Raw genomic sequence first — 13,977 nt, forward strand, 5'->3', positions numbered from 1 at the left:
AGGAACAATAGCCAGAGATAGATTTTCTATCAGTAGAACCAGCCCAATCGGCATCAGTATAAGCTTCAATCTTCAGGTGACCATTGGGAGAGAAGAATTCCCTTTCCTGGAGCAGACTTCAAATACCGCAAAATACGACGGACTGCATCCATATGTGAGGAATAGGGGTCATGCATAAACTGGCTCACCAAACTTACAACAACAGCTATGTCAGGTCGTGTGTGAGAGAGGTAGATTAGTTTGCCCACTAATCGCTGATAACAACCCTTGTCAACAGGTTCACCCTCTTTCTCCTTAAGTTTTGTAATAACTTCCATAGGAGTATCTGAAGGATGACAACCTAGCAGCCCAGTCTCAGTCAATAGATCAAGGATATATTTTCTTTGAGAAAGAAAGATGCCCTTCGAAGATCGAGCAACTTCTATCCCTAGAAAATATTTTAGAGGGCCAAGATCTTTTACTTCAAACTCACGACCAAGGAAGAGCTTTAAATTCTTGATAGCATCACCATCATTACCAGTGATCATAATATCATCCACATAGATTATGGGAAGAGTTACCTTGTCACCAACTTGTCTGATAAACAAAGTGTGATTAGCATTGCTTTGCTTATAACCTGCTGAAATCATAGCCTTGTGAAATCTGCCAAACCAGGCCCTAGGTGACTGCTTCAACCCATAAAGTGCACGCTTCAATTTACAGACCCTGCCCTTGGTCTTGTCATTAGAGAAGCCTGGTGGAATGTCCATATATACCTCCTCCTCAAGCTCCCCATGGAGGAAGGCATTCTTTACATCTAACTGCTGAAGATCCCACCCAAGATTTACAGCACAAGATAATAACACCCTGACAGTGTTGAGCTTTGCCACCGGTGCAAAGGTCTCCTGATAATCAACTCCATAAGTTTGAGTGAACCCCTTTGCAACCAGACGTGCCTTATAGCGATCCACAGAACCATCAGCCTTCTGTTTGACCACAAAGACCCATTTACATCCAACTGGTTTTTTCCCTGGAGGAAGAGCCACAAGATCCCATGTATTATTTTTATGTAGTGCTCTCATTTCTTCCAATATTGCTGCCTTCCACTTTCCATCTGTAGATGATTCCTGCCAATTTTTAGGAATCGAAACAGAAGAAAGAGAAGATACAAAAGCACGAAAAGAGGGAGAAAGAGAACTATAAGAAACAACACGAGATATGGGATATAAAGTGCAAGTCCTAGTACCTTTGCGATGAGCAATAGGTAGGTCGGAAGAAGAGGGATTACCAGGAGATGGAGAATCTGGATCTGGATCCAGCAATTGGATGGGTATTGGTGCTAAAGTGGATTGCAGCTGCCCTCTGTTGGTTCTGCCCCTTGTATAGGTGAGTATGTTGGAGTTGTCAATTCTCTTCTGAAATTCACCAATAGTTCTCTAGACTGGAGTCAGCTCCCCCTGAATAGGAACATTAACAACACTATTTTCTATGGTCTCCCCCTGTAAAGTATTCCCGTTAGGTGAGGGAGGAACAGCCAGAGGAGGTTGGGCATTGATTAAAGTAGGATGGGCAGCATCCAAAGGAGGCTGGGCAACAGTCAAAGGAGGCTGGGCAGTAGCCAGAGGAACCTCTAGTGGAGGAATCTCAAGAGACACATCTTCACTAGAACTCTCCCCCTAAAGAAGTGGTGAAGAATAATAAGAAAGGGTCTTATGGAAAACAACATCCATAATAACCAAGGTACGGCGGGAAGGGGGATGGTAACACTTATAACCTTTCTGGGTTGGAGAATAACCCAAGAAAATATAGCGGAGCCCCCTAGGTTCAAGTTTGCCTGGAGATCTGGTATCTCTAGCATAACACACACACCCAAATACTTTGGGAGGCACAATAAAGGAGGAATGACCCAGTAAAACATTAGAGGGGCTACGGGAGTTAAGAACCTGAGAAGGTAACCTATTGATGAGATAGGCTGCAGTTAGAACCGCATCCCCCCAATATTGAGATGGGACATTCCGCGCAAACATCAAAGCCCTAGCCATTTCCAATAAGTGGCGATTTTTCCTTTCTGCCACACCATTATGGGCAGGGGTATCAACACAACTAGTGTGGTGAATAATTCCATGATCAGCCAAATATTTTTGAAATTGGGATTCAGTATACTCGGTTCCATTATCACTTCTCAATATTTTGAGAGTAGCCTGGAACTGAGTTTGGATCATTTTATGAAAATGTTGAAAACATGAAAAAACCTGATTCTTTGTGTGCAAAAGATACACCCAGGTGTTCCTAGAATGACAATCAATGAAAGATACATACCAACGATGACCAGAAAGAGAAGTCTTACGACTAGGACCCCAAACATCAGAATGCACCAATTGAAAACAAGAAGAACTCCTTTTATTTGAAAGTGGATAAGTTGAACGTGTCTGTTTGGCCAGAACACAAGCCTCACAAAAAAGTCATCCTTAGTACGTAGGGTGACCAAACTAGGAAATAAATGAGCTAAAATTCCTAAAGGGGGGTGACCTAACCGAGAATGCCACTGGTAGAGTTCAGAAGAGACCAAAGAGCTCTGGTGTAGCGGGGAAGGTAATGGTGGTTGAGAGAAGCGACCGTCATCAAGCAGGTACAGGCGTACAGCCCACCGTGCACTTTACCCAATCCAATCGTCTTCCCAGATTCCAGATCCTGAAACACACAATGAGATGGAAAAAAAGTGACTTTGCACGTAAGATCACGAGTGATACTACTAATGGAAACAAGGTTAGTAGTAAAATTAGGAATATGCAAAACAGAAGACAAGGGAAGAGATGAAGTGCAATTGATGATTCCTTTTCCAGATATGGAAGAAAGGGAACCATCAGCCACTTTGACCCTGTCTTTCCCAGAAGTGGGAGAATATCTATGAAAGAGACTAGAGGAACCGGTCATGTGATCTGTAGCTCCAGAATCTATGATCCAAGGATGGGAAGCTACAGAAGCACAATGACCTCCAAAAGGGATACCTGACCGGGCAAAGTGTGAACCTGAAGGAGCAGAAGAATTGGCAGTAGCTGAGTAGTAGAGGCAGCAGCAGCAGAAGACCTCAGCATATGTAGGAGTGCCTGTAGATCATCCTGGGATAGACCAGTGTCAGTAGCAGGGGCTGCAGTAACAGTCTCAGTCTGATGGGCCTTGGTCTTTGTCTTTATCTTTGTCTTGGCAGCCCTTTTAGCTTCAAAATCAGCCGGTTTCCCATAAAGTTTCCAGCACTGCTCTTTGGTGTGGTAGGGTTTGTGACAGTGCTCACAAACAACAGTCCCTATAGTAGAATCACCAAGAGAAGCAGTGCCACTAGGTGCAGGAGCGGCCGGGGCAGCAGCCTTGAGAGCTGATCTGTCAGTAATAGGAGGGTGCAACATGGCAGCCCTACGGTTTTCTTCATAGGAGACTAGGGCATAGGATTGTTCAAGTGTGGGAAAAGGCTTGTGTCCCAACACTTGAACCTGAATCTGATCATACTCCACATTCAACCCAGCCAAAAAATCATAAACCCTGATCTTGTCCACATGTTTCTTGTATGAGGTAATATCAGCAGCTGTACTTGGGTGAAAGTCAGAAAAGTGATCCAGTTGCTGCCAAAGGCTGCGCAAAGTAGCATAATATTTGGAGACTGTCAAACCTCCCTGAGTAGTGTGAAGGACCTTCTTCCTAAGTTCATATACCTGGGCATCATTGCCAAGCTGCCCGTAGGTCTCCTTGTAAGCAGCCCAAATCTCCGAGGCTGTGTCAAGGAGAAGAAAATTATGCTGCAGATCGGAAGTCATAGAGCTAATGAGGTAGGACATGAGAACTCCATTGTTGGCCAACCACCTGTCATGAGCAGCCCCAATCTCAGTTGGCATAACACTGGTGCCAGTAGCATGACCAGTAAGGCCACGGCCAGCAATGGCAAAGGAAGCAGACCTAGACCAAAGCAAGTAATTAGTACCATCCAACTTGATTGGATTAGGGGGAAAGGTATGATACTCTGTTTTACTGTGTCCATCACCAACAGAAGTAGCAGTCGAATCCACTGAGTCACCCATTAGAACAATAGAGAAGCCCAAATCACAGAGAGGGGCTGTTGTGAAGAGAAACCTAAGAAATCCTTCAAGTTAAGGGCTGAAAATTGGATGAGAGCCCTTTGGTAATGGTAGAATAATGGTCTCCAAAAATCAGCAACAGCAGCCAAGGAAATCCCTGAGATCGATTTTTACAGGGTTTTGAAAAAAACCTGAAATTGCTAAAATCGATGTTGGGAAGGAGAGCAAAAGCACTGCAGATGGAGCTGAAAATAGGATCGAACGGTCCTCTAGTAATGCTGAATCACCCTGCCAAATATCAGTCGCAACAGAAACATGCAACCCCTAGATCGATATTGATCAGGGTTTTGAAAAAAACCCTGAATTGCTGAAATCGATGAAGGATAGAGGATGCCCAAAAACTGAAGTGTTGCAGCCCCAATCAAGGTCGAGTGTGCCTTTATAAGTAGAGAGCCAGCCTTCAAAAAATCAGAACCAATAGAAGTCACCAGCCCCTAGATCGATAGGTGTCAGGGTTTTGGAAAAAACCCTGTTTTTGGTGAAAAATCGATCTTAGGGGGTCTTGAACAGATCTGAAGATAGGAACAGATGTAAAGAAGATGGCCTGCTGCAGTTCTTGGTCTTCAAATAGGAGGAGTGGTCCCTTGTAGCAGAGATGGAAGCAGCCCCCAAAAAACTGAAGATTCCAAATATCGCAGACAGGTAGTGGTGTCCCTATCGAGCAGAAAATTGCACCATGGAAAAGAGGTAATGGAGGGCAGCAACTAGATCTTGTAGATCACCTCATTAGTGCTGCCCTAGTGGGAGAATGAAGGGCAAGAGAAGAGAAGGAAGAAACCGAGAATGAAAAAAAGGAAAGGAACTGAAATCGAGAATGGAAGAGAGGGGGGGTCCCTAATTCGAGATCTGCTCTGATACCATGTTAAGAAATCAGAATTAGGCTGAATGCTTGGATTATTAATTATCATCCCAAGCACATCTATTTATATTCATAATGAGGTATGGAAAATAATTACATAAGGAATGTGGGACTAAACCACACATACAAGACATAATAAAAAAGGAGAAAAAGTCCAGAATACCCCCACAGTATTCTGGCCCATATAATTTAACACTTATCAATGGGAGATCCAGCTCAATTTGCATCTGAAAAACCTTCTACACACCCATAACCATGATCAGAATACAACAAGCCACGACTAGGGGCCCTCTTGAGATATCGCAAAATTCGAATGACAGCATCCCAATGAGTTGTCCTAGGAGAGGACAGAAACTGGCTCACAACGCCGACTGGAAAACCAATTTTAGGTCGAATCACAGTTAAATAATTCAGCTTTCTAACAAGTCTTCGATACTTTTCAGGATCATCTAACGCATCACCACTGTTAGCTGTAAGCTTCACATTGGGATCCATAGGAGTGTCCAAGGGCTTGGACCCTAACATACCTATCTCTATAACTAAGTCCAAAACATATTTCCTCTGAGAGAGCAAAATACCCTTACTTGATTGAGCCACTTCAACGCCCAAAAAATATTTCAACCTCCCTAGATCCTTAGTCTGAAACTTGTGTTGTAAGTGTATCTTCAACTGCTTGATGCCTTCAACATCATCTCCTGTGACCACAATATCATCTACATATACCACCAAAAATATTCTACCCATTTTAAATGGTAATAGAATACTGAATGATCACTGTCACAGCGCAACAATCCAAACTCAAGAACAACTTCGGTGAACCTTCCGAACCAAGCCCTGGGAGATTGCTTCAAACCATATAAAGACTTCTTCAGTTTGCACATTAGACCAGACTTCCCCTGAGCAACAAACCCAGTAGGTTGCTCCATATAGACTTCCTCATGGAGATCCCCATGGAGGAAAGCATTCTTCACATCCAACTGGTATAACGGCCAGTAATGAGAAGCTGCAAGAGAGATCAAAATACGAACAGAGGCAAGTTTGGCGACCAAACGAGCCTTCACAATATACACCCACCGACAACCAACAACGGACTTACTCGCAGGTAAGAGAATGAGATCCCAAGTCTGATTTTCTTTCAAAGCCAACAATTCTTCCTCCATTGCTGTCCTCTAACCAGAACTAGATTACACCTCTGTAATAGACTTAGGAATAGGAAACAAAAGAGGAAGACAAACCAGAGTAAGTCACAAAATTTGACAAAGGATGTTAAGTACAACTTCTAACACCCTTATGACGAGCAATAGGAACGTCAAGATCAGAAGGAGGAATACTTATCTCTAGCTCAAGACCTGGAGACGAAGACGATGTAGTAGGTGGTATAGAAGCCGGTGTATTACCTCGAGTCCAACGATAGAATGTAAACCGAAGAGGAGGTGTCGGTGGTGGTGCTGGCGGAGGAGAATGAACAGCACCTTGTGGAACCTGTGGAACAGAATGTTGCACAACATATATGGGAAGATCATCATCCAATTCAGACAAAACAAAAGATTCATCATTATAAGATGTAGACTCAAAGAAGAATACATCAGCGGTGATAAAATGCTGTTGCATGGCTGGAGAATAACAACGATACCATTTTGTGTATGAGAATACCCCTGGAAGATACATTTGATTGTCTTAGGATCCAACTTTGATAAACCTAGACGACAATCATGAATAAAGCAAACACACCCAAAAAAATGAGGAGGTAAAGGAAAGACAAGTTCAGATGGAAACAGCAAAGACTAAGGAATGCCACCATTTAACATAGAAGAAAGCATGCGATTTACAAGAAAGCATGCAGTTAAACAACATCAGCCCAACAAATCTTTGGGACTGTTCTTTCAAAAAGAAGGGAACGAGTAACCTCCATTAAATTTTTGTTCTTCCGTCTAGCCACACCATTTTGTTGTGGGGTGTCTGAACAAGAAGATTGGTAAATCATACCATGCTCAACCATAAAAGAAGAGAAAGGTGCAGAAAAATATTCTTTAGCATTGTCACTGCATAAAGTACAAATAGGCATATTAAATTGAGTCTGAATTTCAGTAACAAATGCACAAAAAATGGAGAATAATTCAAAACGATGCTTCATGAAATAAACCCATGTGACTCTTGGATAGTCATCAACAAAAGTAATAAAGTATTTAAATCCCAACTTGGACGCAACAGGATAAGGACCCCACACATCAGAATGGACCAAAGAAAAAGGGTGTGCAGACCGCTTATTGACTCTAGGGGAATAACTCACACGGTGGAGTTTTCCGAATTGACAAGACTCACAATCTAAAGTAGAAAGAGAACTGAAACGGGAATCTAATTTTTTCAAACTTTGCAAAGATGGGTGTCCCAAATGACAGTGGACATTGTGTGGAGACAAAACACTAGAGTAAGCAACCGACGGAGAGTCCTCGTCAAGTAGATACAGCCCCCCTTTTTCATGCTCCCTACCAATCATTTTCTTCGTCGTAAGGTCCTGAAACACACCAGAATCAAGATAAAAGGTCACTGAACAATTGTAAGCATTAGTAAGCTTACTAACAAATATCAAATTAAAAGGAAAATTTGGTAAATGAAGAACGGAAGATAGGGACAATGAAGAATTGGGACGAACAGTTCCAGTACCATTAACCTTGGCCAAGGAACCATTGGCTAATGTAACACTAGAATTTGAAGGATGCAAAGATGAGAAATTACCTGAAACCCAAACATATGATTGGAAGCACCTAAATCAATGATCCAGGGACGGGAAGAGGATAGACATGCAATTGCATTACTTGTCTGGACAAAAGTAGCAGTGGAGGGTGTCGCAGGCTAAGAAATCTGAAATTGTGTAAACCTTGCATAATCTTCATCAGACATCTTCACCACCTTTCCCTCAAATGATGGAACAGAAGGCTCTGTACTTGCTGCAAAGTTGGCAAACTGTTGTTGAGAAGGTTTGCCATGAAGTTTCCAACAAAAATATTGGATATGACCTGGTTCCCCACAATGATGGCATGTCTTCACGAAACCAGAATTTTCTGGATTATTGTGTACCAAAATCGGGAACCTTTCCTGAACCACCTCCACCACCATGGCCACGAGCTCCACCATGATTAGTGCTACTATTATTTCCACGACTAGAAGCTGTCAGGGCTGAACTGTCAACAGTGACAGGTATAGAGTCATGAGAATTTTCACGGGACACTTAGAGAACCTGTGAAAACGTATCTACAAGTGAAGCTATCTTATCTCCACCAGGAATGTTGGACCGTACCGAGTCATATTCTTTACTAAGACCTCCCAAAAATCCCATCACCGCGAGCTGCTCTCGCTGTGTCTGCATTTGTTTCACATCAGAACTGATTGGCAGCAAAGCATTTAATTCTTCATACATTCTTTTAAAATCAGCAAAGAATTGAGTCAATGGACGACCCTCTTTGTTTGCCCAATAAAATTCCTATGATAATTGATAAATCTGAGAAAGATTATTTTGACCTAAATATAGCACATCCAGATATTCCCATAACTCTTTTACTGTGTCAATATGAGTGACTAATCGACAATTTGATTGTCCATAGAATTCAGCATCTATCCCAAAATGCCAGCATCCACAGTATCCTATGATGTATTATCAGCAGACTTGGTCTGTGTCGAGTGCTGATGTTGATCACGACCAGTCAACACTAACCAAACTATCTTCTTCCATTGCTGAAAATTATTGACACCTTCCAATTTCTTTTCGGTGATCCGATCAGAAGAAGATGATACAACCTCAGTCACTACAGTCTTTGTATCATTATTTGGTTCACCCATCTAATCAAAAATTGATCTCAACTCAATCAATACAAAGCAGTCCACTCAGACAAGAATCGATTCAAGAAGAATCGATCTTCAAATAGCCGGCAAAAATCGATAACCAAAAGAAAAGAGTAAATCCTCTAGAAATCGATTCAGGAAACAAATTCCAACAACAAAAAATCGATGGGAATAACCTAAAGAGAGCCGAAAATCAGAAGCTTGAACAAAAAATAATCAGAAACCTGAATCGATGTTGAATCCCAAATCTTCAAACGTAGAGACCTAGTTCTTTTGTTTACTCATGAACTAGTCTCTAAGAAACATACCCGAAACGCAGCATAGGGTGCTGTACCCCTTCAACCTGGAGCCTTAAAGAATCACAAGTCATGTATCCTTGAGAAGTCGCAAGTCCTTGATTGAGAATGGAGAGACGAACATGATCTTAGGATAGTAACGTACTAGCCCCTAAGAAACCTGCTCTGATACCATGTAAATAATAATAAAAGAATAATAGAGAAAGGAAGAAAAGAGAAGAGAAAAGCGAGAAGAAGTGTACCTGCAACTCTTAGGGAGTCCAGCCGTGTTAACTGAACTCCCCACATCTATTCAAGAATATAATATAATAGGGCAATAGAAAAATACAAGATAAGTTCCCAAAATACCCTTCTCGGTATTAGTGCCAGTACTAATCCCGAGACTCTAGTCTATTAATAGGGACAAAGAGACAAATTTGTCAATAGGGTACACAATTAATGATTTTTTAGTGCAAGAGCGTGTACCTTTACGACGTGCAATAAGTAAGTCATCAATAACACTAGGTAAGTCAGTAGGTACAAGAGGATTAGGATCCGCACCACAGCTGGACGATGGTATAGGTAGAGATGGAGTTGGAGCAGTAACTTCTGTACAAGGCTGCCCCAATATCTTCTTGCACTGATAAACCTGTAGTAGTGGGGTAGGGATAGGAACAATGGAAGGAATGGGTCATGGGTGGAGGTTCAGGAGTAGCCCACGTGTCTCTAGACAAGTTGGGCTGAGAAGAGAAATAGGAGGTGCCCTCAAAGGTCACATCAACACTAACAAACTGTAACTATTTCGGTTAACTGGGTCATAACACCGGTACCCTTTCTGAGTACGAGAGTAACCTAGAAAAACACACTTAGTATTTCGAGGTTCCAACTTACCACTTGGGGGATGAAGATTGTGAACAAAGCAAACATAACCAAAAACCCGAGGAGGTAAGTGGAAAGGAGGTAAACCAGGAAACAAAATCGAAAAAGGAGACTTATCAGCAAGCATAGAGGATGGCATACGATTAATCAAGAAACAAGCAGTGAGAATTGCATTACACCAAAAATACTTAGAAACTTGCATATGAAACATAATTGCAGTAAATGTCTATTTTTCCATTCTGCTACTCCATTTTGTTTTGGAGTATAAGAACAACTAGTTTGATGAATCATCTCATGAGTAGCACAAAAAGAAGAGATCTCATTTTGAACATGTTAGCAAAACGCAAATTGTGTGAATGGCTTGAATGATCTAATTGATCAGACGAGCCCTTTATTTACAATAAAGAGAAAATTACAAAGGGGACAGAAATACCCCTACACTAGCCGACTCTATAAAAGACAAGGCTATACCTAATGAAATAATAATTAAACTACCCCAAAAGGACCAAAATACCCCCACGGTATTCTGTTATACATATTCCAACACTCCTCATCAAGCTAGAGTATACATATATCAAAAGGAAACTCCAGCTTGAACTAATAAAAAATAAATAAATGCACTCCAACGTTCTAACACTCCCCCTCAAGTTGGCGCATATAAAGCACTAATGCCCAACTTGAACAAAATAGGAAGAAACAGATTTGCAGCAGAGTCCAGCTTGGCACACTGGTGGATGGATGAAGCTCCCAAATAATCTTGGACATAATAAATCTTCAAGAACTGAAGATAATTGATCTTTAAAACCTGGATAGACTTGATCAGCAAACCGGGACAGGATTGTTCTGCAAAGCCTGGGTAGGATCGATCTTCAAAATAGAGAGATTCACCGATCTTAATAACGGCAGAAAAAGGGCAGACACAATCTTCCAAAAAAGGCAGCTTTCATTGATCTTCAATAGCTGTCTAGTGATGAATCTCGGATTGTCATAGTGACAGAAAATCTTGAAGATTAATAACTAGGGCAGCAAGCCGCGGAAAAACCTGAATCAACCCAACTGTAAATCCTCAAATAGGCAACAACCAAATATCTTCAATACTTCAATCTCCCCCTTACGGAAAATTCAACCCAATAACTAAAGATACCCAATGGCAATGGTGGAAAAAGCTGATCTTCAATGTTTTGCACAAATGTTACTGCAAGTTCTGCAATGTCTGCAAGTTTCTGCATTTTCTGCAATATCTGCAATTTCTGCAATGTCTGCAATGGAATTGTACACAGTCTCCCCCTCACATGTAGCCCTCACATGTAGTAGTACATATGGACAAATGACGGAGATGATGTAATGGATACTTGCAAAATTTTAATTTTCCAGAATTTTCCAAATGGGTAATTAAAAAGGAAAGAATGGAAAAAATATGATTTACCAGAAATTTCCAAACTTGTTATGGGTTAATACCAATGGGATATGGCCATATGGGTAATTGAAGAAGCAGTGGGAAAAGCAAGTCATGGAGAAAAACAATGCAACATATCAATCGCCAACCTTCTTCAATCAATCAAACAAATTGCTGAGATGGAAACTCCTGCAAAGTAGAATCGAACAGCAAACTCCAATGATCAGATCTGATTTAAGTTAAAGAAAAACAGATCTTATTTGGAATAAAGGACAGGCTCCAATCTTCAAGACTTGATCGATCTTCAAACAAGGAAGAACCAGTGTGCAAAAAAAAAACTCCATTCTATAATCACCCAGACGCTGGACAGACCTGAATTAGAGAATAATGCTAGGATCAATCTCCCAAAGTAAGCTGGATATAAACCTGAAGGCACAACCAATAACCATGGAACAAACTGTTGTAATCCCAAATAGAAACTGATCTCCACAGTATTAAATTCGACTCTTCAACAAGGTGAAAGAACTTCGATCTCCAATAGTAGGCAGACTAAGTCTCAAGACCAGGGCAGCAGTAGTCCTCATGAAGGCAGCAATAACATCTTAACCAGTCATGCTTACAGAAGCCAATCAACAGAACCAGCAAGGAATGAATTAAAGCTCAATAGAACCAGCAAGTAGAAGACAAATAACTCAGCAGATCCAGCAGGATTGATACAGCCAGCCACAGAGGAACCAGAAAAATATAGATTGATAGTTGGAGAAATCGACCAAAAAGAAGAAACCTGAATTTTTTCAAAAGAACTCCATGAATGATCCTGATATTGTGGTCGAGTACTTCTCTGGACACCCCTCAAAATATCAGCAAAATAGGACAACCCTAACCCTAAGATCGATTAGAGTCAGGGTTTTGGAAAACCTTGAAAGTGAGATCGATATAGGGAAAGGGGGCTTCAATTGTTGATGTAGACTTGCAATAGATGCTGATTAGAACTGCTAGAATGGGACCTCCAATGCGAACTACCAATCTCCAGTAATAATGAGACTTGATCTTCAAGAGGGAGAGACACCAAAAATTTGTAAAAAAATAGGGCAGCAGCTATCGCAGGAAAAAGTACTTCTTCAAGCCATTAATCGTTGAAGTAGATTGTCTCTCTTGATGGTAGAAACACCTCCAAAAAATTACAGCAGTAGCAAGCAGTCCTAAACCAAAAATCGATAGATGTTAGGGTTTTGTAAAACCCTGAAAGGAGAGATCAATTAGGGTTAGGGGTCTTCAAATGATTGGTAAGGTCTGGATAGATGCTGGTTAAGGTTGCAGATGAAGCTCCAACAATGGAAAATCAGCCTTCAATAGTGATAGGGATCTCATCTTCAAAAAATTCTGAAAAACTCCAATATCGCAGAGATGGTTCCAGCAGCTATCGAGCAAAAATTAGGTTATGAAAAAAAGGATAAGTAGAGTGGAGGGAAGCAACTAAATCATTGGATCACCTCATTAATGCTGCCCTCTTACAAGGATGAGGAAAAAAAACAAAAGAAGTAGAAGCCGAGAGAGAGAAAGGAGGGGAAGAGAGAAACAATGGAGTGGGGGGTTGTTTTGTAACTTAGATCAGAATAATTGGCTCTGATACCATGTTAGCAAAAAACAAATTGTGTGAATGGCTTGAATGATCTAATTGATCAGACAAGCTCTTTATTTATAATAAAGGAAAAATTACAAAGGGGACAGAAATACCCCTACACTAGCCGACTCTATAAGAGACAAGGCTATACCTAATGAAATAATAATTAAACTACCTTAAAAGGACCAGAACAAAACAAATTCCAAAGCCTTATCAGAACGAAAAAATTTTGATAGGCACACCAAATTGAGTCTTTATTTCATTGTAAAAATTTTTAAATACAGATAAAAACTCTGAATGATCCTTAAAGAGGTACAACCAAGTAAGACGAGAGTGGTCGTCTACAAAAATAACAAAATACCGAAAACCATGCCTATTACTTGCCCGACAAGGACCCCAAAAATTTGAATGAACTAAAGAAAATAAAGACTGACTATGGGCCACGGGTCGAGAGGGAAAAGAAGCACAGTGATGCTTTCCCAACTCGCAGCCCTCACACTTTGACCTATTTAAAGACTTAAACTGGGGAAACAGAATTTTGAGCCTAGACAAGGACAAATGTCCTAACCGACAATGCCACTGAAAAGGAGAAACTCCACCAACAGGGGTAGCAACAGAAGAAGCAGAAGGGGCAGCAAAGGAGAGATAGTACAGTCCATCTTTCTCACATCCTCCACCAATCATCTTCCTTGTGTGAAGACCCTGAAAAAGACAGTGAAGAAAAAATGTCACTCAGCAATTAAGTGCTTTAGTCAACTGACTAACAGAAAGAAGACTTATGGAAATTTAGGAACATGCAACACTGAGGAGAGAGATGTTAGGATTAAGAGAAATTGTACCGTGACCAACAACTGATGTAGAAGTGCCATTCGCAAGAATTACAGGTGGTGACTGTGAACTAGATGAAAATGAATTAAATAATGATGACTTACCAATCATATGGGTGGAAGCCCCTGAATTAATAATCCAGGGTGTAGAAGTGGTGGTAAGGAAAGTAG

This window comes from Telopea speciosissima, chromosome 7 (assembly GCF_018873765.1).
Source record: "Telopea speciosissima isolate NSW1024214 ecotype Mountain lineage chromosome 7, Tspe_v1, whole genome shotgun sequence".
NCBI classification, from domain to species: domain Eukaryota; kingdom Viridiplantae; phylum Streptophyta; class Magnoliopsida; order Proteales; family Proteaceae; genus Telopea; species Telopea speciosissima.